A 26,712-nucleotide genomic window follows, 5' to 3' on the forward strand; every position below is an offset into this window, starting at 1 on the left:
TCAATCGATACATGTACTCTAATGAGCAGCAGTGCACAGTGCGACTGCTCGGTAAATAGAGTAGTAACATTCTGCTTTTGAAACACAGTTATAACACAACGAGTACTTAAAATCCAGGACTCGTTTCTTCGCCACGAAACGATGGCATTTTGTCCTATTTGTTTCTCCTATAGCGTTACTGAGAAACAGTTACTATTAAAAATCACAACGTAAGCACCATCATTAGTTTACACGACGTTTTATCTTCTCTTTTTTAAATCTTTTTCTAGTCCACTGTACTGTGTTGGCATGACTGGTTCCCAGTGCCAGTTTTCTGATGTTATTATGCCAGTGTAGTTGGTACTGTGATGTATAGTTATGTGCTGCTAGCTTTATTCAGGGTCAGAAGTGCCGGTTCTATGTATACCGCTTTTAGAGAAAATTGTTTTACTCAACTAACTATCAAAAGTGAATTTTTGTGATTGTGAATACCAGATTGTGGATTGGAGCAACCGACTGTTAAGAAAACGGACTTCTGCATTGTCGCTTGATGACAGAAACAACGAGGTGGGAATGTCAGTACGAATTTAGCTGACTTTTATTTTACAAAGCATGGAATCATGCAGACAAAAGCCGGATTTTATCTTCAGTATGTATACAGCTGTGGACGGACTTAATGTGAATCGTTCTTCACTTGATAATAAGAGATTACTTTCAGGGCCAAAAAGTACCTGTCTATTGACATCTATATCAACGACCTGGATTTGTCAGCTTCCCTGTTACTATATTTTGTGCTTGCAGCAGGATTCATAGAATTTTACCTGATTCCTATCTAACACTGTTGAAAAACTTTTACTAGAAACAAAATTCGTTAGATGTAGAAATTGTTTGCGTTCGAAAGCGATAAGTCTACCGACCTGGAATGATTTTGCGTCAATTTGCACTTAACGTCCTTTGATTTTTAATGCTACTGAAAAGTCTTTGGAGTTGTACATTACTCAGATACAATAACAGTTTCGTATTGCTTTCAGATCTTCTACACTTCTATTTTTTCATCTAGTTATTCCAGTCATTAATGTAGTGAACCAAGCTGACGATACTGGGGACTGCTCGTAGCTATAAGTAAGGAATCATGATCAGGACAATATTTCGAATAGTGTTACAAAAAAAAAAAATATTTTCTGTACTCCTGAGGGAAGGAACTAATTTGTAGTATGTAAGAACTAGGAGGTACGTAATATTTCAGTTCTGCTGGAAGAGAATCATTTTGAGCTTTCGCTTTTGATGTGATGAGTGTGTTACATTGAAGTTTAAAATATAGGTAGGACTCTGGGACTATTTTATACGTTGGGAGATAGTGATTATTAAAACTAAACTAGGAAAAAGAGCTTTTGTGTTCGATCACGAAAAGTACGAGGCACCAGGGCTGTTGGTACTAGGGTTGACTCAGATAAACTGAACAACAGAGAATTCCTTTATTTAAACATTCCTGGGATAGTAACAAAAGCAAATGTCCATTAGTAGCACTACTGACGTTAGAGAAGACAAAATATCCTTCCAGGCAGATTTACGTCGAGTGACTACTATTTCGTATTAGTTAACATGACAACTGTTTTTTCACACAACTTACACAGCAGACGTTAGCCAGTGACATATATAATAGTAAGTGATAATAAACCAGTGGCAATCAGCACATATACTTGGTTATTGTGTAAGTTTCAGAGGTAGACTACTTTACATACAAAGATAATGATTAACTTTCCTATACCACAGACTATATAATTTCACTCGTCAATAGTGTTACCTACGTTAACAAGCTATCTAAAGAAAGGAATGTGTTTCAACATGAAACATTTAGAATGACATTGGTGAAATTTACAATGATTTTTTTTTGGTTCGACCTGTTCGTTCAAAATAGTCTTGATGTTTCATCACATATAAGAAACTTTCTATTTCTTGTAAAATATTTAGCACCTGTCCTTTTTCATTCGTGCTTGGAACTTGTTGTTTTAACTGTGAGCCAATGAAGATAATATCATGGCCGTTCGATTCATATGTGGTATAAATAATGTTTTGAAAATTCCTTCTGTCTATTCTAATGTATATTTTCTTTTGGCAACAATATGTCAACTTATAAACACAAGGTCCAGTAAATTTACAGGACTGACCTAGAGAAAGACATATTTGTGATCTCGTTATTTTCTCAGACTGGTTTTTTTTTAGGTGTACGTGTAATTAGATCTGTTAGTTTCCCTCAAAGTAGCAAATATTTTTACTGTTTGACAAAATATAGGTACTATGAATGTCAAATTAGAAAAAGAAACAAATGGTATATGGCAGGAATCATGTCCAAATCAGACTGTATAAAGAGAACGCTCAGGTTATGTAGGAAAAAAACATTATTTACCAGAAAAATACCGAGAAAAATGATTGAGTGTCCTATTCTTAGTCTTAACTGAACTTTTTTTTGACAAATAAACTTATTGAGACATGATGAGCTCATCTTCACCTGAACTCTGGACCCAAACAGAAATTCATAATGGAAGCAGCCCTATAAACTCAAAAGTAAACCACTCATTAAACTGGCACTCCTACCAACTTTTGTTGACGTTACTTTAGGTGTATGCTTTCGGTGTCAGAGTTAGTTGCTTCAGTTAGGGTACGCCGAGTTTAGAGTTACCTTTGCGAAACCACAGAAGACCGTTTACTTATGTTTCTTTAGGGGTAATGATGGGTATTATAATTTAGGACCTCTGAAGTGCCCATTTTGTAGTTTGTCTGGGCAAGAACTTCCATATACCACACTTGTAACATCTACTTTTTCTGTATTAGTACAGTTACTATACAGGTAACATATTCGCCTAAGTGCAAATGGTTGATGAGTCGCTCTAAGAATTAATTTGTGGGTAAATTATTTTGTCTGAGATAGTTAAACGGGAATGTGTGTGTTTTTCTAAACACTTGAATTAGGGTAGAACTACAATAGATAAAATCGTAGAAACACTTGCTACCGCAAACACCAAAGCAGCTGCTACCTTAACTCAGTGAGTGCACGCGTTATGAGAGGAACTGGAGCATGAAAGGCACAGAAATTTCGAACTTTATCGTGAGTTAGAACCTGGAAAAGCGATTCATGTTCAGTCAAAATCGGGCGGAAATAGATTCCAATTCAAAATGCAACATATTTAAATAACAGACTCAATCCACAACTTATGCCTTCGTCGGAGAAATTAATAGAGTCCCAGCAAGCGAGAATTTCGATGGAACAAATGTGGCAGCATACACACCATTTCCCGGAACAGCAGCAACACGCAGTGTTTGTAGTCAGCGTTTCAGCTACGAGTGATGTGTGTTTCTAGCAGGCTTTTGCGTACTAAATTTCTGTGTAACACGCAAGCAAGCACACGCTGTAGATGTGCCAACAAATTAGTTGCCAGCAGAATGTTTGACCAGCATTGGCCGGGGAAGCAATTAGTTTTGAGCACTTAATAGGGGGATGATAGGGCTACGTGGCAGTTAGTTAAGGATGGAATACAAGTGTGGGGAGAAGCTGAGTGTGGGGACACTACACTGCGAATTATTGGGATTGTCCTCAACATATAAATAATTAATGTTAAGGTAATTTAGTGGGAGCCAGATATTAAAAATTCAGGACGAACCTTCTCGGACGAGATGAGGAATGCCGCGCCACGAATAAATATAGTCATGGATTTAGAGACTTTTTTAAAATTTTGGGCAGCTGCTTCCGGAAGGTAGAAGTTAGGCGACAGATGGACACATGAGGTAGCAGACCCTGGCAATGTTGTTATTACGGGAAGGTTTCGACGTGGCAGGTTTATGAAACCACTCACAGACGATGGAAGCATGGCCTGACAGACGCTATAAACATTTGTGGAGAAGAGGATGAAGTCGTCATATGCAATACAGTGTATTGACGTGTTATGGAAAACAAATACAACAGCGTCTAACTACTTGTATGATGGGGCTAAAGGGGACTACATAAAGAAGATTTTATAATTCCACTCATCCCCTCCAGAGAGTCTATGTTATAGGCATAAAAGTCAATGCCGTACTTGTCTGTATATCTCTGTACACCCAGGCGTGATTCATACATCTCTCCCAAACCATATCTCTCAACCATCACGGCGCATTGCGCCTCTGAGGGTCGGAGGTCGTAACAATCTTTTTGCTTGGTTTAACAGTCTGGAAGTCTACTGCCGGTTCATAGTGTTAGATGGGCACAATATTTCGGCATTCACACATGTCGCCGTCGTCAGGTACGCTGACGAGCTGAGGTCTTGTCGCTCGCTCGCTCGCCGAAAACACTGGCTACATGTGCCAGGTGTAGAGGCAGTGTAAGCAGCGGAGCTACTGTTCCTGCGCTGACCTATGGTGTTGGCAATGGGACCTGGCTCGACGAGCTGTCCTCGGTGAGCGTCGCTGGCTATAGAGACGCTGCTTCCTCACGGAGCAGCGTCGTGGGGTAGCGAGGCGGCTTGGGGAGCGCAAGTCGCAGCGCCCTACTCTGGACGCGTCGGTGCGTCGCAACGTGCGTCGCTGCTGCATTGCCCCACACCACGGCTGCGTATTCCAGAACTGGCCGCACCGAGGCCAGGTACATGGAGAGGACGTGGCGTGGAGGTTGTGTAGACGAGGGGTTGAGCAGCACGTAGTCTCCCCACCGCTCTCCCACTGACGTCGCGGTCGTGGAGCAGCCACGTCAGGTGCCTGTCCAGTGAGTGTGAACCCGAGGTAATTGCCGGTCCGCAACCACGGGATGGGACCCCCCACGATCGTGACCGGCGGCAGGTCCGGAGGTAGCCTCTTCCTGCTGAAGACGACACCCTGGCTCTTCGCAGCGTTGTACCTTAGGCGCCACTTCGTGGACCAGGCGCCCAGGACGTCACATCCGAGCTGGAGGCGGCGGCGCATCTCGGCCACATTCGTGCTGCGGGTGAACAACGCAGTGTCGTCAGCATAAAGCGCTACCTCCACGCGTGCCACACGCGGTGCGTCGGCGGTGTACAGGAAGTACAGCAGGGGGCCGAGAACCGACCCCTGCGGCACTCCCGCTCGAATCTCCCGGTCGGTGGAGGTGCCACCATCTGTTCGGACGTGGAATGTGTGGCCCGAGAGATACGAGCGCAGTAGGGCCACGTGCGACGTCGATATCCCATCATCATCATCATCATCATTTAAGACTGATTGTGCCTTTCAGCGTTCAGTCTGGAGCATAGCCCTCCTTATAAAATTCCTCCATGATCCCCTATTCAGTGCTAACATTGGTGCCTCTTCTGATGTTAAACCTATTACTTCAAAATCATTCTTAACCGAATCCAGGTACCTTCTCCTTGGTCTGCCCCGACTCCTCCTACCCTCTACTGCTGAACCCATGAGTCTCTTGGGTAACCTTGCTTCTCCCATGCGTGTAACATGACCCCACCATCTAAGCCTGTTCGCCCTGACTGCTACATCTATAGAGTTCATTCCCAGTTTTTCTTTGATTTCCTCATTGTGGACACCCTCCTGCCATTGTTCCCATCTACTAGTACCTGCAATCATCCTAGCTACTTTCATATCCGTAACCTCAACCTTATTGATAAGGTAACCTGAATCCACCCAGCTTTCGCTCCCATACAACAAAGTTGGTCGAAAGATTGAACGGTGCACAGATAACTTAGTCTTGGTACTGACTTCCTTCTTGCAGAAGATAGTAGATCGTAGCTGAGCGCTCACTGCATTAGCCTTGCTACACCTCGCTTCCAGTTCTTTCACTATGTTGCCATCCTGTGAGAATATGCATCCTAAGTACTTGAAACCGTCCACCTGTTCTAACTTTGTTCCTCCTATTTGGCACTCAATCCGTTTATATTTCTTTCCCACTGACATTACTTTCGTTTTGGAGATGCTAATCTTCATACCATAGTCCTTACATTTATGATCTAGCTCTGAAATATTACTCTGCAAACTTTCAATCGAATCTGCCATCACAACTAAGTCATCCGCATATGCAAGACTGCTTATTTTGTGTTCACATATCTTAATCTCACCCAGCCAGTCTATTGTTTTCAACATATGATCAATAAATAATATGAACAACAGTGGAGACAGGTTGCAGCCTTGTCTTACCCCTGAAACTACTCTGAACCATGAACTCAGTTTACCGTCAACTCTAACTGCTGCCTGACTATCCATGTAAATACCTTTAATTGCTTGCAAAAGTTTGCCTCCTATTCCATAATCTCGTGGAACAGACAATAACTTCCTCCTAGGAACCCGGTCATATGCCATTTCTAGAACTATAAAGCATAGATACAATTCCCTGTTCCACTCATAACACTTCTCTATTATTTGTCTTAAGCTAAAGATCTGGTCCTGACAACCTCTAAGAGGCCTAAACCCACACTGATTTTCATCCAATTGCTCCTCAACCAATACTCGCACTTTCCTTTCAACAATACCTGAGAAGATTTTACCCACAACGCTGATTAAAGAGATACCTCTGTAGTTGTTACAATCTTTTCTGTTTCCATGTTTAAAGATTGGTGTGATTACTGCTTTTGTCCAGTCTGATGGAACCTGTCCCGACTCCCAGGCCATTTCAATTATCCTGTGTAGCCATTTAAGACCTGACATTCCACTGTTTTTGATGAGTTCCGACTTAATTTCATCCACCCAAGCTGCTTTATTGCACTGCAATCTATTGACCATTTTCTCCACTTCCTCAAACGTGATCCTATTTCCATCATCATTCCTATCCCATTCTACCTCGAAATCTGAAACATTACTGATCGTATTTTCACCTACATTGAGCAACTCTTCAAAATATTCCCTCCATCTGCCCAAGGCATCAACAGGATTCACCAGCAGTTTTCCTGACCTGTCCATAATACTTGTCATTCCCTTCTTACATCCCTTTCGAAAACTGCTAATTACACTCCAGAATGGTTTTCCAGCAGCTTGACCCAAAGTCTCCAACCTGTTTCCAAAGTCTTCCCAAGATTTCTTCTTCGACATAACTTTCTCTGTCTACCTGAGTTCTAGTATGTAGCCATTTTTGATACGCCATCTTTTTCCTTTTACAGGCTGCCTTGACTGTGTCATTCCACCAAGCTGTTTGCTTCCTCCTACTTTTACACACTACTGTTCCAAGACATTCTTTAGCCACTTCTAGTACTGTGTCCCTGTACCTTGTCCATTCCTTTTCCAATGACTGTAATTGACTACATTCAACTAACTGGTATCTTTCTGAGATCGCTGTTATGTACTTGTGCCTGATTTCCTTATCCTGAAGTTTCTCCACTCTTATCCTCCTACATATGGACCTGACCTCCTGCACTTTCGGCCTCGAAATCCCAATTTCACTACAGATTAAATAATGATCAGTGTCATCAAAGAATCCCCTGAATACACGTGTGTCCCTCACAGCCTTCCTGAATTCCTGATCTGTTATTATATAGTCAATGACAGATCTGGTTCCCCTGCTTTCCCAAGTATACCGGTGAATGTTCTTATGTTTAAAAAAGGAGTTTGTGATTACTAAGCCCATACTGGCACAGAAATCCAAGAGTTGCTTCCCGTTCCTGTTGGCCTCCATATCCTCTCCAAATTTACCCATAACCTTTTCATACCCTTCTGTTCGATTTCCAATCCTGGCGTTAAAATCACCCATGAGCAGAACACTGTCCTTGTCCTTTACTCTAACAACTACATCACTGAGTGCCTCATAAAAACTATCCATTTTATCTTGATCAGTCCCTTCACAATGCGAATATACTGACACAATCCTAATTTTCTTGCTAGACACTGTCAAATCTATCCAAATCAGTCGTTCGTTTACATACCTTATTGCAACTACGCTGGGTTCCATTTCTTTCCTGATGTAAAGCCCTACACCCCATTGTGCTATTCCTGCTTTGACTCCTGACAAGTAGACCTTGTATTCTCCCACTTCCTCTTCTTTCTCACCCCTTATCCGAATGTCACTAACAGCTAAAACGTCCAGCCCCATCTTACTTGCAGCCTCTGCCAGCTCTACTTTCTTCCCAGAGTAGCCCCCATTGATATTAATAGCTCCCCATCTCATTACCATTTGTTTGACAAGTCGTATCTTAGGAGTCCCTGGTTTGTCAGTTAGAGGTGGGACTCCGTCATTTCCAAAGGTCCGAGGCATTTTGCTCTGATTGTTGCCAGCATCATATTTAAAGTACCAGGGAAGCAGGTTGCTAGCCTTACTTGCCCCGAGTCCCATTGGGTTTTACCCCTAACGGCTGAGGGACTAACCGGTGGATTTGGTAGTCTTTGCCGTATGAGCACAAAGGTGACCACGACTCAGAATATGTCCGAGATGCCCAGCCTTATTCCAAAGTAACTGGTATCCCGACTGTCGGTACCACTTACTTGGCCACTCATACGTTGCCCGTGATTCATGAACTAGGACATGACTACAGGAACCCACACCATGAACCCGTGTATAAAAATTTTGTAAACGAGGCCGGCGTGCCACACGGAGTCGAAGGCCTCGGAGACGTCGAGAAGTGGCGCCCCTAGGCACTCCCGCGTCTCCAGCCTCGCATCGCCTGCTCCACGAGGCGCAACAGCTGCTGGGTGGTAGAGTGGCCGCTCCAGAACCCGAACTTCCTCGGGGATGTGCTGCTGCTCCCTTACGTGGCGTAGCAGCCGCTCCACGTACAACCGCTCAAAGACTTTGGAAAGGGACGGGAGCAGGCTCATCGGCCTGTAGTTCGCTGCCTGACGTGGGCCCTTGCCGCTCTTGGGTATGACAACCACTTCCGCCTATTTCCACGCGGAAGGGAAAGCCTGAGAGCTGAGGATGCTGTTGAAAATGTCCAACAGAGACTGGTGTACATCTGGCGGTAGCAATCTCAACAGGCAGTTGGTCACACCATCCGTGCCACTCGCCTTCTTGGGGTTGAGGTGATGGAGCTGCAGATCGACTTCTGCAGCCGTGATTTCCTCTATCGTATCGTCCTGCTCGTGCGCAGTGAGGAAATCCGGTAGGCTGTCCTCCACAAGGCGAAAGTGGTCGGCATCGAACTCGCCATCGGCGGGTTGGAAATTTTCCGCGAACGTGTCCGCAAGGATGCTGGCTTTCGCATCCGGCTCGCAGACAACGTTCGCACCCACGTGGACCGGCGGGACTCGCTGGTGACGGCGAAAGAAGCGCCAGGCCGTCCGCCAAGCACTGCCATCCGTCGTCGTTAGGGTGGCCACAAGGCCCGCCCACTCACGATTCTGGTGGTCAACTATGGAGGCCCGAATCTCGCGCCGCGCCCTATTGAGGCGGAGCTTCGTCTCGGCCAGACGCGTGAGCTGCCACTCTCAAAGAGGCGATTTTTGTGCGTGATCGCCTCTAAGACGTGCGACGGGAACTGGCGCGACATTTCTCGCGGCCGTCACGGCCGCCTGGGATTGGCGGCCTGTTGCTGCACAGAGAGCGTGTCTGGTGAAGTAGGCCAACCCTGCGTCGGCTCCCTGTACATCCGGGTCGGGCGAGCCTTCGAGGCGATCCAAGATCTCGGCACGAAATCTGGCCTCATCTATGCCGCGGAAGTTGCAGCGGTCGCTCGGCATAGAGGCACCGATGACGTCCGTGTCGTAGACCACCGGAAGGTGGTCGGACGTCACGGCGCATCTAACGGTGACGGACGTGGAGTGCCCGACACCTTTCAGTACGGCGACATCGAGCGCGTCAGGCTGTCCGCGATGGGGGAAGATGGTGTGGTCGTAGGGCCCGAGGACTATCGCGCCATGCCGTTGTGTGGCGCGAAAGAGGCGACGGCCGCTGGCGTTGGTGATGTGAGAGTTAATTTTAGTGTGCTTGGCATTCAAGTCGCCCGCAATGAAGATCTACCTGCGCAACGCCAGCAGGGCGTCGAAGTCAGCCTCGTGGAGCAGTCCCCTCGGCGGCCTGTAGACCGCAACGAAGGTGGTAAACCCCGCCGTAGTAGTGACAGACACCCTAGTGGCTACACTTCGTGGTGTTTGAGGGAAGTCTTGACACAAAATGGTTCAAATGGCTCTGAGCACTATGGGACTCAACTGCTGAGGTCATTAGTCCCCTAGAACTTAGAACTAGTTAAACCTAACTAACCTAAGGACATCACAAACATCCATGCCCGAGGCAGGATTCGAACCTGCGACCGTAGCGGCCTTGCGGTTCCAGACTGCAGCGCCTTTAACCGCACGGCCACTTCGGCCGGCAGTCTTGACACAGATGGCCGTCCCGCCAGCGTGGGTCAGCCTGTCGGTGCTGTAGTACCGATAGTTGGTCGCCTTCACATGAATTCCCAGCTTCACGAATGTCTCGCACACAAGGCAAATGTCAATTGCATCGTCGCGCAAGAACGCCCTGAACTCCCCTTGCTCGGGGACCGAGCTGTTCGCGTTGAAGGCGCAAACGGTGAGGCCACGGATGTGGCGATTATCCGTGGCGGGGAGAAGGAGCAACGCCGGCCTGGACGGCCGTCGTGACCGCGGTGATGAGCAACGGGAGCTCCTCGAGCCGCTGGCTCACCGACCGCAGAAGCGATCGGAGCTCAGCTGCGTCGGGAGCCGACGGGGCGGTGTCGCCCACGGGGCGGCGTCCGCTACGAGGGCGGCTCGTTGCGACAGCTCCGTAAAATACGACTGCCGTGGAACATCGGCAGCTAATTGCAGTGGCTGCGCAGCACGAGTTGCCGGCTGCTGCCGCGGCAGAGTGTCAGCGGCAGTCCGTTGCGCAGCGACAGGGGTGGCCCGGCCCTCGCGCTGGCGACGCCTCCGTTGGGCGGCATTCCGCGCGTCAGGTGTGGCTGCCGTGGTTGCCAACAGCCCGGGCGTAGCCGCGGACGGCGCAGTCGGCTGCTGCCGCTCCCCAGCGGCCTGCTCTCGTCGCTGGGTGGAGGAGGCAGACGGTCCGCCGTCGGTGGCCGCAGCAAAGCTGGTGGACGGGTACACTTTACGAGAAGGAGCAGCCACGCCCCGTTACTGGTTTCGGCCCCGTTTGAATGCCGAACGGCCTCTGTAACTGGCAACGTGCGGCACGTCTGTTTTTCTTCTCGGGTGAGCTCACAGGATTTGCTCTCGTGCTGTCCCGCGCAGTTTACGCAGCGGGGCAGTATGCAGCAGTAGCGGGAGACGTGGTCCAGCCTCTGCCATGAGAACCACTTGGCCCTCTTGCCTTTGGCCAGAAGCGGCTCCACCGCGACCTTGACGCTGCCGACCTGCTGCACCTGGAAAATCTTCCGGTTTTCCAGGTTGTCAACCAGGAAAACCTGGTACAGCGGCATGTCTCGGTTAGTTCGAGGGGACTTCATCAGACCGGTGGACCGGATGCCAAAGCCCATGTACTCGAGCTCCTCTCGGAGGTAGTCCGTGCCAAACTTGAGGGGAGGGTGGCGGAAAACCACCTTCAGCAGTTTGAGCGGGTCGGAAGGGTGCGTGTAGCACGGTAGGCCATCCTTGCAGATGGTGTCCATCACTACGCGGTACTCTTCATTGGACGTCACTGTGACCTTGTAGAGGTCACGGCCGGCGGCCTTGACAGTAGTGGACGTGGCCACCTCGTCAAGTTTCTGCTGGAAGTTCTGGTAGACGTCGTCCCGTTGGACGACGATGGGCGGCGGGGGCGGCGGCTTCTTCTGGGGCGGCGCCAGAGGCGCGTCGCAGTCGTCCAGCGTGTCTACGTAGGCGCCCGCAACCGTGTTGTCGGCCGGCAGTGGCTGCGTTTGCTGCAGCGCACCAGCCCTGGTGGTGTGCCGCCTGCGTGCGGTAACAAAGCCGTCCGCACCAGGCTGCCGGGAGACAGCAGGAGATAGAGGGGGTCGCTGCGTCTTCGTTGCCGGTCTCGGCTTGGCGGTGCTCCGGGAGGAGCCCGCGACCGTCTTCACAGCCTCTGTGGTGGAGGCGCGGGAGGCCCTAGACGCCTCCGTCCAGACCGCGGGGTTTCCCCTAGCGCTGGACGGGCATCAACTAGCGCAGCCACGGGCTCTTCCTCTGTCTCTGGGGCCAGAGGGGCAACTGGGGGCACACCGACCTCTCGAATGGTCGAGTCCAGCTGCGCAACAGCCGCCGAGGCCGCCGCCGCCGGCCCCGCAAACTCTTGCAGTGCGGCCCGCGAGGGTTTCGGTGGCACACCCGACTCTTGCTGCCTCGTGTGCGGTAGTGCAGCAGCCTTCAGAATGTTACAAAATGCGAGTATGGCCGCTTCATCATCTTCTCGGCCAAGGTAGAACCCCTCGTGAGCGAGCTTGTTCATAAGAATGAACGCTCGGTCACTAGAGTGCAAATCAGAATTAAAAGAGTCATCGTTAGCATAGTCTAGAGTCGGGACCTGGTTCGTCATAGGTGACCCAATATCAAAGGAATGCGCTTGGCAGTAGAAGCACCTCACAGAAGGTCTGGGAGCGCAATAATTACCAGACCCGAGATGCTGCTCTCTTCCACGAGTTAGCCACAGAGAGTGGATCATTTACAATATGCTTCGTATATAAACCCCCCGGCCAGAAATTACACATTTCAACGCTAGAAAGCTTCAACAACCAAAGGACACACTTCGTTGTGGGCAACCTTAACAGCCACAGCACCACCTGGGGCTACGACGAGACAGACGCCAATGGTCAGCTGCTAGAACAATGGTCTGAGGCAAATAACCTCTCACTTTTCCACGACCCAAGCTCCCCTGCTCCTTCAACAGCAAAATTTGGAAGCGAGGTTACAATCCCGATATTTGCTTCGTCAGCCGGAACATCTACGACACTTGCTGCATAAGAGTATATGATGCAATCCCGAAGACACAACATCGACCTATTGGAATCCAAGTCTACTCAACAATCAAAACAACCAAAATACCTTTCCGTAGGAGATTCAACTTTAAAAAGGCTAGGTGGTCAGAATATTCCCAAGCGCTGGATGAGGAATTAGCCAGTCTGACCCCAACACCGAATAATTATCTTATCTTTGTTGAGACTTTGCGAAAGGTATCAAGACGCTATATTCCTAGGGGCTGCAGACAACACTATACCCCAGGGCTCTCAAATGCCTCAAAGGACATCCTGGAGAAGTATCAAGTATTGTTCGCGGAAGACCCATTCAGCGACGAAATCATCACCTGTGGCACAACATTAATGTCAACCCTCAGCGAGGCACACGAGAAGAAGTGGGTAGCAACCCTAGAAAGAATGGATATGTCCCACAGTAGCAAAATAGCCTGGAACCAGATTAAGAAGCTGGATGGTGACCCAAGGCTAAGCAAGGCCCCGGCCAACGTAACTCCAAACCAGGTGGCCAACCAACTCCTTCTAAACGGCAAGTTCAACTCCAAACGTCAGAAAACTAAAATCACATGCCTACTGCCAACGGAAAACACCAACTTCCAGAAACCATTTACCATGAGTGAGTTTAACAATGGCATAAATACCGTGAAGATGGGAAAGCCGCTGGGTTTGATGATATTTGCGTGGAACAGATTAAAAACTTCGGCCTTGGTGCCAGGGACTGGATACTTGGACTTTTTAACGTGTGCCGTGAAACCTTTCAAATCCCGAAACTGTGGAGAAAGTCAAAAGTGGTGGCTCTCCTTAAACCCGGGAAGGACCGAGAGTCTCCAAAGAGCTATCGACCCATAACCCTTCTCTCCCACCTGTTTAAGCACCATGAAAGATTGATCCTCAACAGAATAGAGAAGATCGTTGACTCGAAGTTAATTCCACACCAAGCAGGTTTTAGACCTGAAAAGTCCTGTACCAGTCAAATTCTGGCATTGACGGAACATATCGAGGATGGGTTTGAGAATAAACTAATCACCGGGCTGGTACTAGTCGACATAAGTTCCGCCTATGATACAGTAGATCACCGGACACTACTGCATAAAACCTACGAGACCCTGAAAGACTACCACCTAGTCAAGATAATCGAATCCCTGCTCCAAAATAGACAGTTCTTCGTAATGCTTGAGGGGAAAAAGAGTCGATGGGGGAATCAGAAAAATGGGCTCGCCCAAGAAGGCGTGTTGGCGCCAATCCTATTCAACATATATACACTCCTGGAAATTGAAATAAGAACACCGTGAATTCATTGTCCCAGGAAGGGGAAACTTTATTGACACATTCCTGGGGTCAGATACATCACATGATCACACTGACAGAACCACAGGCACATAGACACAGGCAACAGAGCATGCACAATGTCGGCACTAGTACAGTGTATATCCACCTTTCGCAGCAATGCAGGCTGCTATTCTCCCATGGAGACGATCGTAGAGATGCTGGATGTAGTCCTGTGGAACGGCTTGCCATGCCATTTCCACCTGGCGCCTCAGTTGGACCAGCGTTCGTGCTGGACGTGCAGACCGCGTGAGACGACGCTTCATCCAGTCCCAAACATGCTCAATGGGGGACAGATCCGGAGATCTTGCTGGCCAGGGTAGTTGACTTACACCTTCTAGAGCACGTTGGGTGGCACGGGATACATGCGGACGTGCATTGTCCTGTTGGAACAGCAAGTTCCCTTGCCGGTCTAGGAATGGTAGAACGATGGGTTCGATGACGGTTTGGATGTACCGTGCACTATTCAGTGTCCCCTCGACGATCACCAGTGGTGTACGGCCAGTGTAGGAGATCGCTCCCCACACCATGATGCCGGGTGTTGGCCCTGTGTGCCTCGGTCGTATGCAGTCCTGATTGTGGCGCTCACCTGCACGGCGCCAAACACGCATACGACCATCATTGGCACCAAGGCAGAAGCGACTCTCATCGCTGAAGACGACACGTCTCCATTCGTCCCTCCATTCACGCCTGTCGCGACACCACTGGAGGCGGGCTGCACGATGTTGGGGCGTGAGCGGAAGACGGCCTAACGGTGTGCGGGACCGTAGCCCAGCTTCATGGAGACGGTTGCGAATGGTCCTCGCCGATACCCCAGGAGCAACAGTGTCCCTAATTTGCTGGGAAGTGGCGGTGCGGTCCCCTACGGCACTGCGTAGGATCCTACGGTCTTGGCGTGCATCCGTGCGTCGCTGCGGTCCGGTCCCAGGTCGACGGGCACGTGCACCTTCCGCCGACCACTGGCGACAACATCGATGTACTGTGGAGACCTCACGCCCCACGTGTTGAGCAATTCGACGGTACGTCCACCCGGCCTCCCGCATGCCCACTATACGCCCTCGCTCAAAGTCCGTCAACTGCACATACGGTTCACGTCCACGCTGTCGCGGCATGCTACCAGTGTTAAAGACTGCGATGGAGCTCCGTATGCCACGGCAAACTGGCTGACACTGACGGCGGCGGTGCACAAATGCTGCGCAGCTAGCGCCATTCGACGGCCAACACCGCGGTTCCTGGTGTGTCCGCTGTGCCGTGCGTGTGATCATTGCTTGTACAGCCCTCTCGCAGTGTCCGGAGCAAGTATGGTGGGTCTGACACACCGGTGTCAATGTGTTCTTTTTTCCATTTCCAGGAGTGTACAAATGACCAACCAACTCCAGACAAAACCAAAACTTTTGTATATGCAGACGACCTGGCAACAACAGTTCAAGGCAACAGGTTTGAAGCCATCGAGTAGAAACTAGAAACCGCCCTTTCTACAATGTCAACCTGCTACAAAAAGAATTCTCTAAAACCCAATCCCTCCAAAGCTCAAGAGAGTGCATTCCATCTGAACTCGGCAGGCAAAGTACAGGCTCAATGTTACTTGGGATGGGACATTACTAGAACACACAGATACTCCCACCTACCTTGGCGTCGTGCTGGACAGAACATTGACATACAAATATCATTGCGAAAAAACACGCAAATTCCCTAATAAGAAAGCTGTCCAATAGCAAATGGGGTGCCAAACCTACCGTGGTCAGAACTCAGCCCAAGCTTTGTGCTTCTCAACTGCCGAATATGCCTGCCCGGTATGGTGCAGATCCGCCCACGTAAAAAAAGGTAGATATTAGGTTGAATGAAACATGCAGGATAGTGACAGGCTGCATGAAACCAACCCCCAATAGAAAATCTTCACAGGGCTGCAGGTTTCACAAAACCTGACTCACGTAGGAAAGCCCATGAACGTACCGAGAAGCTAAAACAAACATTTGATGCCCGTCACTCAATATTTGGCCTAGAGTGTGGCCCCAGCAGACTTAAATCCAGACGCCGTTTCCTAAGTTGCGCCTTAGATGAGCCCCCATCTACTATCCACTAAAAGAGGACCCACCAAGTGGTGTTTCTAGTGATTGGATAACTTGGAGAATGCTTAACCGCATCAGAGCTGGAGTGGCTCCTGTGAAATCTAATCTGATCAAATGGGGTTTGTTGAACGAAAATGACGATAAATGCGACTGTGGCACTCGACAGGACGTGGAACATCTCCTACAATGCCCTGCCTGCCCCCACAGATGCGCCCTAGACAATCTATGGCTGGCTAAAGAAGAAGCATTGGACATTGCCCAATACTTGGCAAACAAATTGTAGTTTCCGGACACGAAAAAGTAAAGTAAGTCATAGGTGGGGGGCCGGACGGGGCCGCCACCGGGATCAGCTCAGTCCCCAGAGCTGGCCCCGACGGATGACGATCCGTTACACCCTTCGCGTGAAAAGACACCTCTCTCATCGACATCTCGAGCAGCACTCCGTGCGTCGTGCGTCGTGCGTGAAGAACTGAGCTCCTGTGGATGTGTGGCCGACTTATATCACCGCCGTCCTCAAGCCGTTCCCTCCGTGGTTCGCGCCGGCAACCGGCCTTCCGCACTCCCGGAGGCACCAGCATCGGCGTCTGTGACAGCTTTGATGGTGCTCTTTCCGCCCTGGTATCCAGATCGTTCCGTTTCCTGACAGTATTCTTAACTAAACTCACTGCTGGTTCCCGAGACTTGTAAAGATTACAGTCGCAATCTCGGTTGATGAGATGGTTCCTTGTGCGAATTTTTGTGGTCTCTCCAACGGCGCTGTCCCAGTATTTGGACGTCTGAGGTACGATTCTGGTACGTTCGTTTTCTATCACCTGATTGTCGGAAAAAACGTGCATTGCGACCGTTGACTTGTTTGGATACGTCATTGGAGTGTGCCCCTGTTGTTCTCGGGAATGGTCTTCGAAGGTGCGTGCTGTTCGCTCAACATAAAATTTCCACACAGACACAGAATCTGGTACACACCAGTGTTCAGCAAACCGAGATCATCTTTGACGGCTCCCAATAATGCTAGTTTTTTTATTGGGAAAGGACCTTGGGCAAAAGAGAGTTTTTAACCGGTTCCCGACAGTGCGCCATTGTATGGTATAAACGCAGTAGCGGCATCTTCCTGGACAACTTTTTCCGAATCCACATGTTGTACTGTTGTGGTGGAGCGGAGAGCACGCCTAATGTACCAGTCTGCGTAGCTGTGTTTCTCGGAATACAGTTCTGTGGTGTTCCAGTTTCTGGGGCAGTCTCTTTACGTCTGAGATAGCACGCCCTTTGTACTAGCGCTTTAAGTATGGCATTCCTCTGCGAAGGATGGTGGCAGCTGACTGCACACAAATATTTGTCAGTATTCGTTTTCTTCCGATACACACCGTGACCCAGAGTGCCATCAGTTCTGGTCTGACCATGACGTCCAGGAACGGTAATCTTCCTCCTTATTCGGTTTGCTCAGTGCATTTGATTTTGGAATGTATGGAGGTCAAATGTGCAAGGAACCCAAGGAGTTTGTTCCTTCCATGGGACCAGATAACGAACGTGTCATCAACATACCGGAAAAAACACGTTGGTTTCCATCGATGCACTCCGTATACAGATTTGCGACCAAAGGCGAGAGTGGGCTGTCCATTGCGACTCCCTCCAGTTTCTCGTAATAGTCCCTATTAGATAGATAAAACGTGAAGGTCAAGATATGCCTGAAAAGTTCGGTGTCTGTTACGTCAAATTTCTCATAAATAAGCTCCAGTGACTCTTGTAGGGCACCCTGGTGAATAACGAAACGATTTTAAAATTCACCAGGATATCAGAGTCTTTCATCCTGAAGTTTTCGAGACGGTTTACAAAATCTACAGAATTACGAATGTGATGAGGGTATTTACCGCCACAAGAGCTTAGTGTTTCCGTCAGGTGTTTTTCCAGCAAATATGTTGGTGCCCTAATGCTACTAACAATGGAGCGCAACAGCACCCCATCTTTGTGGACTGTAGAGAGTCCAAAAAGAAATGGCGGTACACGTCTTTGAGGTAACAGGTTCTAGGCGACCCCGTGTGGTAAATCCGTGTCCTCGAGAAGAACCCTAGTCTTGTTCTCCTTCTTCCTGTAGGAGTCGTCATATGTTAGGCTCTGCATCTTCTCTATGTGGTCCTTGTGGGAAATAGCAACAGCAGCGTTGCTTTTTCCAGCAAGTATGACAACAATCACAGAGCAGTCTCTCGGGTGCCGAATAAATGCCCTTTCTCTGCTGCTAACACTCGACTTCGCAGGCTTAATTCTCATCAGTTATTTTCACGACGTACTTCTTCTGCTACTTCAGGCGATAGTCGCGCCGCATCCTGTTCAACTGCTTTGACGATGTCCGGAACGGGTAGGGGTAGCAGCAAAGCTAAGTCCCTTCTCCAGAACTGCAATCGCGTCATCACTCAGCTCCATGTCACTCAGATTGATGAACGTCTTGCATGGGGCCTCCAGTGATGGTTTGTCAGAGAGACGTGAGAATTTTGATATTCGACGTCATGTGGCCTTCCTAAGGGCGGAATAGGCTGCCAGCCGCGTAACACCATCAGTGCAGTCCCAGATCCAGGAATTAAAATGATTGGTCAGTTGTAAATGTTGTCTAAATAGTTCCTAGGAGCTGTACTCAAAGCTCCGGAAGGTAAGAGTGCACACTCTCACATACCAGGGCAATACTGTCCCGCTTCTTAATTCTCCTGGCTGCCAAAGATTCGATGTGACGCGCGGCCGCGGGAGCGGACCACGGAGGGAACGGCTCGCGGCGAAGTGTATATATGTCGGCTGCGTAGTCTCAGAAGCGCAGCGAAGCTCTCGCTCAGTACGCATCTCCGCTTTCACCGCCCTCTAAGGAAAAATTAAAACTGTTGTGCCCTCTGCTAAGCTACTGCCCTCTGCTACTAAGCTTAGTAGCCCGGGCAGCCAGACTTATGGACAACGCGCCTGCGCGTGCCGAGGCTAAGCCACAGTGTTTAGGACCAGAAAGTTAGTAGGTTTTTCAGTCTACGGAGCCATCCCATCTCCACGATGCAGAGCCAACGTTCTTCATGCCAAACAAAAACGTCAGAAAATGATCAGATCTGACGCAACGACACCGGTCGAATCTCAACAGTCACCAATCGACCCCAACAATCTCAGGAGCCTCAGGAATCTCAGTGCGTCCAGCAACCAGTTACTCATTGCTAAACAAATGATTCTCCTGATGAAACGGAATCTCTTGCGATACATGACGGCAAAGGATAATAAAATGTACGTTCCAGGCGTAACTCGACATCGAACTCCAGCATGTCCACAGAATCCGGTGAGAACCCAGTAAAGATTGGTCTGAATGTTCTAACTAGAATTGTTATCATTGAAATTCTGGACCCAAAGGAGACCGGTAAGTCTTTTCATACCTGGACTCAAAGAATTCAATATTGTACAATTTGTGAGTGACATGAACTTTAGAAAGACCCGTGTCGAACTCACCACTCAGCAAACCGACTTTGAAACCAAACTTAAAAATATAAAAATAATTATAAATAACTGACAAAACTTTGAAAGAAATACTTGACAACATACCACAACATTTTGCAGAAGACAAGAGCATTATATTACATGAACAAGCTGGTTTCAGAAACAAAATCCCGCTGATACATGATTAAGGCTAATTAGCAATGCAGAGTAAGCCTGCAATTTCACAGGTGCAACTGCTACCCTCTTTCTGGACACAGAACGTGCTTTTGATAAGGTACAGACATCTTCACAAAGTGCTAAAGCACAACTTCCCACCTTAAATAGTACAATTATTAGCTTACCTCATTTGAAACTGAAAATTACAACTACGAGACGGGGGTAAAAGTCGTCCTACTCCACACGCAGACCGGGAGTGCCTCACACTGCCGTCATATCCACTTTGTTATGTACGATATACACAGCGGATATCCCAAGACCCAGGTGGTGGAATGAAGACTTGGTCCTATACGCAGATGACACCACTTATTGGTGTCATGCGCCCACCTCGAATGCAATCAATGAACAAGTCAACAGCCACATCAGCAAACTTGAAACGTAGCCCAGTTAAAGGAGAATATGATCTAATCCAATTAAAAGTAAACTTTTACTATTCAGACATAGCAATCTTGCTAATTGCCAACTGGCTGGCCGCTGGTGCCGAGCGGTTCTAGGCGCTTCAGTCTGGTACCGCGCGACAGCTACGGTCGCAGGTTCGAATCCTACCTCCGGCATGGATGTGTGTGATGTCCTTAGGTTAGCTAGGTTTGAGTACCTGTAAGGTCTAGGGGACTGATGACCTCAGATGTTAAGTCCCATAGTGCTCAGAGCCATTTTTTTAAATCGCCAACTACAGGATACCGCAAAACTCTACATTCGACTTTGTCTACAAGAAATTGCTCCACAACCAAACGTAAATACCTTGTCTACATCTGTCTAGATGACCTCTTAAGTAGCCAGAAAGACGACTGCAAAGATTGAATAAGCTGAAAGCCGACATAATTTTGTACGTCTCAGAAATATCAAACACGTGGACTGAGGCGACCAGTTTCTCTTCTTACATTCTAACGAAAAGAAAAAATAGACTCTGTCTGCTGACCAGAGGATGCTTCGATTAGCTGAAGATATACGGCATAGCTTTCAATCAAACTCCCTTCACGGAACACTTAAAACCAAGAACATACCATACAGAATAAAACAAGATATCACCTGATTTGGGCTCAACAGACTACGTAACAACAGACTCACAAAATCACTCATGTAGCCCTATCATACAACGTTTAATTTTCCGAAATTCAAAAGTTCATTTTCCCCCTATATTTTTCTCGAAGCAGTATCCAATTCACTCCAACAGAATCCTCTGGAAAACGAAGACTCCATGAAACTGTCCACAAACCAAGAGCACGTGCAAGTATTTGGGATGATGTAGCGGCTTGATATAGAGGAGAACAACTTACTGAGCCAAATTACTTCAATCAGCTCCTATAGCAGAAGATAATATTCTCTGCAGCGGTAAGATTTTGAAGTTTCTCGTCTTCCACAGAATTAGACAGAGACCTTTCTAGACCAACGAATTACAAAATCACTAGATATCATTATCAAGACCACTGAGACAATATGAACGTACGTAAGACAAACAACAGGCAACCAATTTCGACAGCGGCTTTACCGACAGAGAGGTTTTTCTCTCAGACGTAAGGCATATGCAGGACCTTGGCACTAAAGAAACTTAATGAACAATGTCTTCCACTCAACTATCCATCTATATCCAGTTAAAGGTTCTACAAAATTGTCGTAAATAAGTGGCGTCACAACAACACAGAATACAAATATTGGCTGGAAAGGCCTGTAAGCCAACATCTCCTTTAAGATGGAATGAAAGAATTAAAAAAATAAATGCTTTGTAGATGCTTGTCACTTAGGAAATCCCGTCGAAATTCTCTGACAAATATTTCAGTTGGTGGGCATATGCATATGTTTCAATGCGTCCCAGTCGTACTATGGAAACACAAGTTTTGGCTGCTCCCATTCAAAGTGCCAACTTTCGGTCAGTCAGTTAACGACAAATAGCCTGCAAAAAACAAGGGGTGCTGTCGTGATCTTCTGTATGTCCACAATGCCGTGAATCAGTTTCCACTTCCTTATGCAATTCTGTTCCTCTTGCGAACTTTTCCTGAACCAAACCACTCGCATTTTATTTAATAATTCATTATTAATATCGCGAAACTCAAGCGGACTGGAACATTACATATACTATAATTGCTTGCAGAAATATGGCCTATGGTGCGAATTACACGCGCAAATATATTGTGAAGCTGAGAAAATGTATATGACAAAATGTAATTTTTTGTTATAATCCTGAATTCCCGTTCATGATATTAATGGCTAATGCTTTTTATTCAGGACTGGGAAGAAAAGTCCGTGTCGATTCTATTTTACCTCGGAGAGGGTATTAAAGTGGCTCTCGCTTGGAAACAAATGAATACCTATCACGAACACGTCTGTTCCAGGCCAATCCATTCTCCATGCACTCATTTTCTCTTCCTTGTTCTTTACGAATGCAGACACAGCTGTAGTCGTCCAAGTATTTTTTCACAGTCGAAAGATACGTAACTCTCTGTTCCCTGTGTTTACGCATTACTTCAGCGACCATAGTTGCCATGGCCGGTAGAAGAAGAACTCGCAACCGAACCTGTACACGCATGGTCTGCGAGTTCAGGGTAAACAGTTTAGTGTCTTTCAGACTAACTAATGTGTAATAACAATGGCAACCGCGTGCCTTAAAATTTAATACATTGAGAAGTGTTCGTAAATTGCTGCGTATTAATAGTGGAACAACATGAACATGAAGATGGCATGCAACAAACGAGCAATTGGCGTGAATACTACTTGCATCACATTCTGTGTAAAAGAAAACGTTACGCAGAGGGTTTCTTATTCATAAATGGCATGTGAATGTCGATTATTGTAATTTGTATAAGAACGAGGACTGTCTACCAACACACTCTGGTATTCGACTGCAGCAGTATCATGACCTATCGGGTCTGCAGTTCCACAATGTGGCTGCACGTGATGGTTGGCATGCCACGATTGCCACGTAAATATGAAATTTATGAGTTCATAGTGACTTTGCCGAAAACCACGCAAGGCCTCAATGATCGCACGTGACTAGAGTGCGAGAGGACTGGCTCGGCCATACAGGATCGTACAGTAACGTCACTTTTCTTGAGTCAGGAAATGGGCTTGCTTCCAACAAGGCAAGCATGTAACGCGAAGTGCAACGACGAGTGGAGCACCACGGAATCTCTGCAACAGAGAGAGGTATACCAGCACAGGTACGGCAACAATGGACACTAGAGTGACACCACAGCATCTTTTCAGACGAGTCTCTCCTCTACGTATTGTGTCCCGAGAGACGTATCCGTGTGTGCAAATCTCTGAAGTCAGCACGAGGCTGTCGTATGGACACAGCACGTGGCGTGTTGGTGTGGGATGTCAATGGGTACACTACACGATCAGTTCTGGTTCGCATAGTCGATAAGATGAACAACAGTTATTATATTTATTCTCAGGCCGGTGGCCCCATGGCGTTATATCTAAACTAGACGCTATAAAGCTGCAGGCTGCCAACCCTATTGTGATCTACCTTGATACTGCTGATATTCAGCTCTTGCCAAACTCAGCTTATGGTGAGATGTGTCATCTAGTGAAACTATCTGGTAATAAGTTATGGAGTTACTGGAATGCCATCATCAAAACCAACCATCTCCATCACAAAGTAAAAGCACAATGGAATGACGTGCCCATATCTGTGATCCAGCTCCATTTCGACTACGTATCCTGCGTGTTTAGAGATGGCTCTAAACTCGCAGGGTACGTAGTCGAAACGGAGCTGTTGCCGTCAGAGGTGAAAGCTCTGTGTTATGAACGTGACTCTTTTGTTGTGCCACGGTTTCTTTGTACTGGGTGTGGCCGGATTGCTGTCAATAGCCATCATTACTTGGCTCAAGAAGGTTCAGGACAGCAGGAAATAGGAGGGCGCCTAGGCGTTCTTTGTCAAGAAGCTCTGAATGGACTGGTGTGACACAGCAAAAATTACCATTCAGGCCTTGCCATATACAAAGTTACCATACTTCTAGGAGTCACCGTCTCCATCAGGGCCGAACACTGGTGACACAGTGGAAGTGAAGGAGTCAGAATGTTGTAAGGCCGACGAGAGTTACCACACGTCCTGGACCAACACCTGGCTGTAATTTTTCCTATGTAACAAGATATGCTGCCTCAGAAAACAGTTCGTGGGTGAAACATTAATACTGCCCATTTTAGCTAGGTAGCACTAGCCACTGCCAGCAGAGTTCGAGAAATGTTCCATGCCACTCGCTGAGCTGATATGACTCATCTAGCTAGGACAACTACACGTGACAACTACACTTGGCTTCTACTGGCAGGACCTAGGCCCGATAATGCATAGTGTCACCCGGTACCTTCAGTTACTGGCTGGCAATGGGTTAGGGTTCGCAACTCAGCTTGACCAGTCGACGAGTTATTGCATCCCTACTGCATGCACACTCGGCTGCTGTCTTTTGCTGGCACACTAGTTCTGCAGGCGACTGTCGTTCCCGCCCAGCCTGCCTACCTCAGCATACTCACAGCATCGTGCCTGCATCTCCTCGCCTCCATAGGAGCCTGACGCTGGCCCAGGGGCCTGACTTTGCTCTTCTCCACCTGCCAAGGCACTGGCGCCATTGACACCTCTCCTTGGCCTATTACCGCTGTAAACTCGCTGGTCTGTGGAGGCTGCTAGCTGAGTTCAGCACTTCACTTACATCCAGGACCGACGTCTGACACTCGCTGCTGAGGGCAACAAATCAACTGCTATAACTAATAGGATGGATAGATTAATCTTTCTTTCACACAGCCCTGGCTTACCAACTGGCATCCCTTTGGCTGCAATTCCGCAACCCGGCTAAACAACACTCACAATCACCATTATTAGAAGCGGGACACCTGAATACAAGCACCATTCTGACACCACTCTGCACCTTGTACATCTTCAATGAAAAAAATTACAAGCTATTTCTGCGCCATACTGTTACACACTGTAGCACTACAAATAGAATTAAATTATTTACTATGCTTCTTGTTACTCTGTTTTAATGTCGAGCAGTGTAGTCTTCGTATTTGGAATATAGTAGGTTTGAGGAAACAAAGAGAGGTGGGTACAGTGGTATAAGGAACAGGACAGCGTATACGAAGCAGGACAACGCTAGGATGGATGGATGGAGGGATATGGTGTTATGGGCGCTCAACAGTGTAGTCTTTAGCGCCCGAACGGAAACAATAACGGACGAGTGTCACTAAAATGCAGCAAGTGCAAAAATGAGACTAAAATTATAGGTGAAAGTCTACAGAGGCAGTGTGCACGTCAACAGTAGCAAAGTGGAAAGCAGCATGTAAGGAGGAGAACTGCAAGAGAACGTAGGGGAAGGGGTTAAAATGAAACATATAGCACATGTTTGGAACTGGCCTATTACAAGAATAAAAAGGAGTGGTAAGCCACTCGGCATCACACTAAAAATTCCAACCTAAAATTTTAGGCTGAAGCCCAGAAACATCACAGTACTTTAGAACTTTCTTGATACTCGCCTCGTCATCGGCTAAAATCGAGGGCAGATCCCCACTAATATTAACTTCCGCCCTGACAGAACGATATAAATCACACTCAACTAAAATGTGGCGTACAGTGATTCGTACGCCACAGGCATCACACAGCGGGGGTTCCTCTTCCCGTAGTAAGAAGGCATGCGTAAGAGGACAGTGCCCTATGCGAAGACGTGTAAGGGTCACTTCGTCACGCCTAGGTGACCGGCAGGAGGAACGCCACGGCTGGATGGAGGGTTTCACCAACCGCAGCTTATTTTCCCTCACCGCCAACCATTCCTCCTCCCACAATTGCATAGACTTCCGCCGCAGCACAGAAACGACACCTTGCAAAGGAATAGAACATTGTGTTACCTCCGGTAATCTGCAGGCGTCCTTGGCAGCTCGATCAGCTTGTTCATTTCCTCGTATGCCCACATGCCCTGGCACCCAGCAAATGGACACTTGCTTGTCCTGTCGTTGGAGGATGTACAGTTGGTCGTAAATCAGCTGTTCCAACTTCTCCGCTGAGTACAGGTTCTGCAGTGACTGTAATGCGCTCAGTGAGTCAGAGCAAATTAGAAAGTGTTTGCCCTGAGTACACCGTATCTGCTCCAATGCCTTCAGGATCGCGTGAAGTTCTGCGGAAATAACAGTGTATTCCTGGGGAAGGCGAATCCTTATGACACGCTCGGCGAACACTACTGAACAGCCAATAAAATCCCCCTTTTGGGATCCATCAGTGTAGACTACTGTAAAATCATGATGCCTAACTAAAATATTAAAGAAAAGAAGATTTGAAAGTAAAATCTGATGTACTGTCTTTCTTAAAATTTGCCAAATCTAAAATCAGTCTGGGCCTCTGGAGGAGCCAAGGTGGCTATCTGCTCCAACCTCGACGTGAAACATTAAAACCGGCCACACCCATCTCGAAAATGCAATCCTTTGCACGAATCCCATAGGGCCTTGTTGCTCGTTGCCGGTTGCGAAAAAGGCTTTCCAGTGGAGGCCGAGCAACAGTGTGGTATGCAGGTGTGTATGGTGTGGATAATGTTTGATAGGCCTGGCGCACCATTAGTAGACGCCGCCGGAGGTGAAGTGGCGGTTCACCTGCTTCTGCACAGAGGCTTGGTGTGGGGCTGGTTCTGAACGCCCCAGTGGCCAACCGAATCCCCTCATGGTGCACCACATCCAACAGCTTCAAATAAGTGGGTCTTGCAGACCCATACACCGTGCATCCATAATCAAGCCGGGACCGCAAGAAGGCTCTGTAAAACCGGAGCAGACAAGTCCTGTCTGCTCCCCATGTGTGGTGACTAAGATATTTTAAAATAGAAAACACCTTAACAGACTGTTTTTTCAGTTCCTTAATGTGAGGCAGCCACGTAAGCTTAGAATCAAAATTGAGGCCCAGAAACTACACCGTGTCTTTA

The sequence above is a fragment of the Schistocerca nitens genome, chromosome 4 (genome assembly GCF_023898315.1).
Source record: "Schistocerca nitens isolate TAMUIC-IGC-003100 chromosome 4, iqSchNite1.1, whole genome shotgun sequence".
NCBI classification, from domain to species: Eukaryota; Metazoa; Arthropoda; class Insecta; order Orthoptera; family Acrididae; genus Schistocerca; species Schistocerca nitens.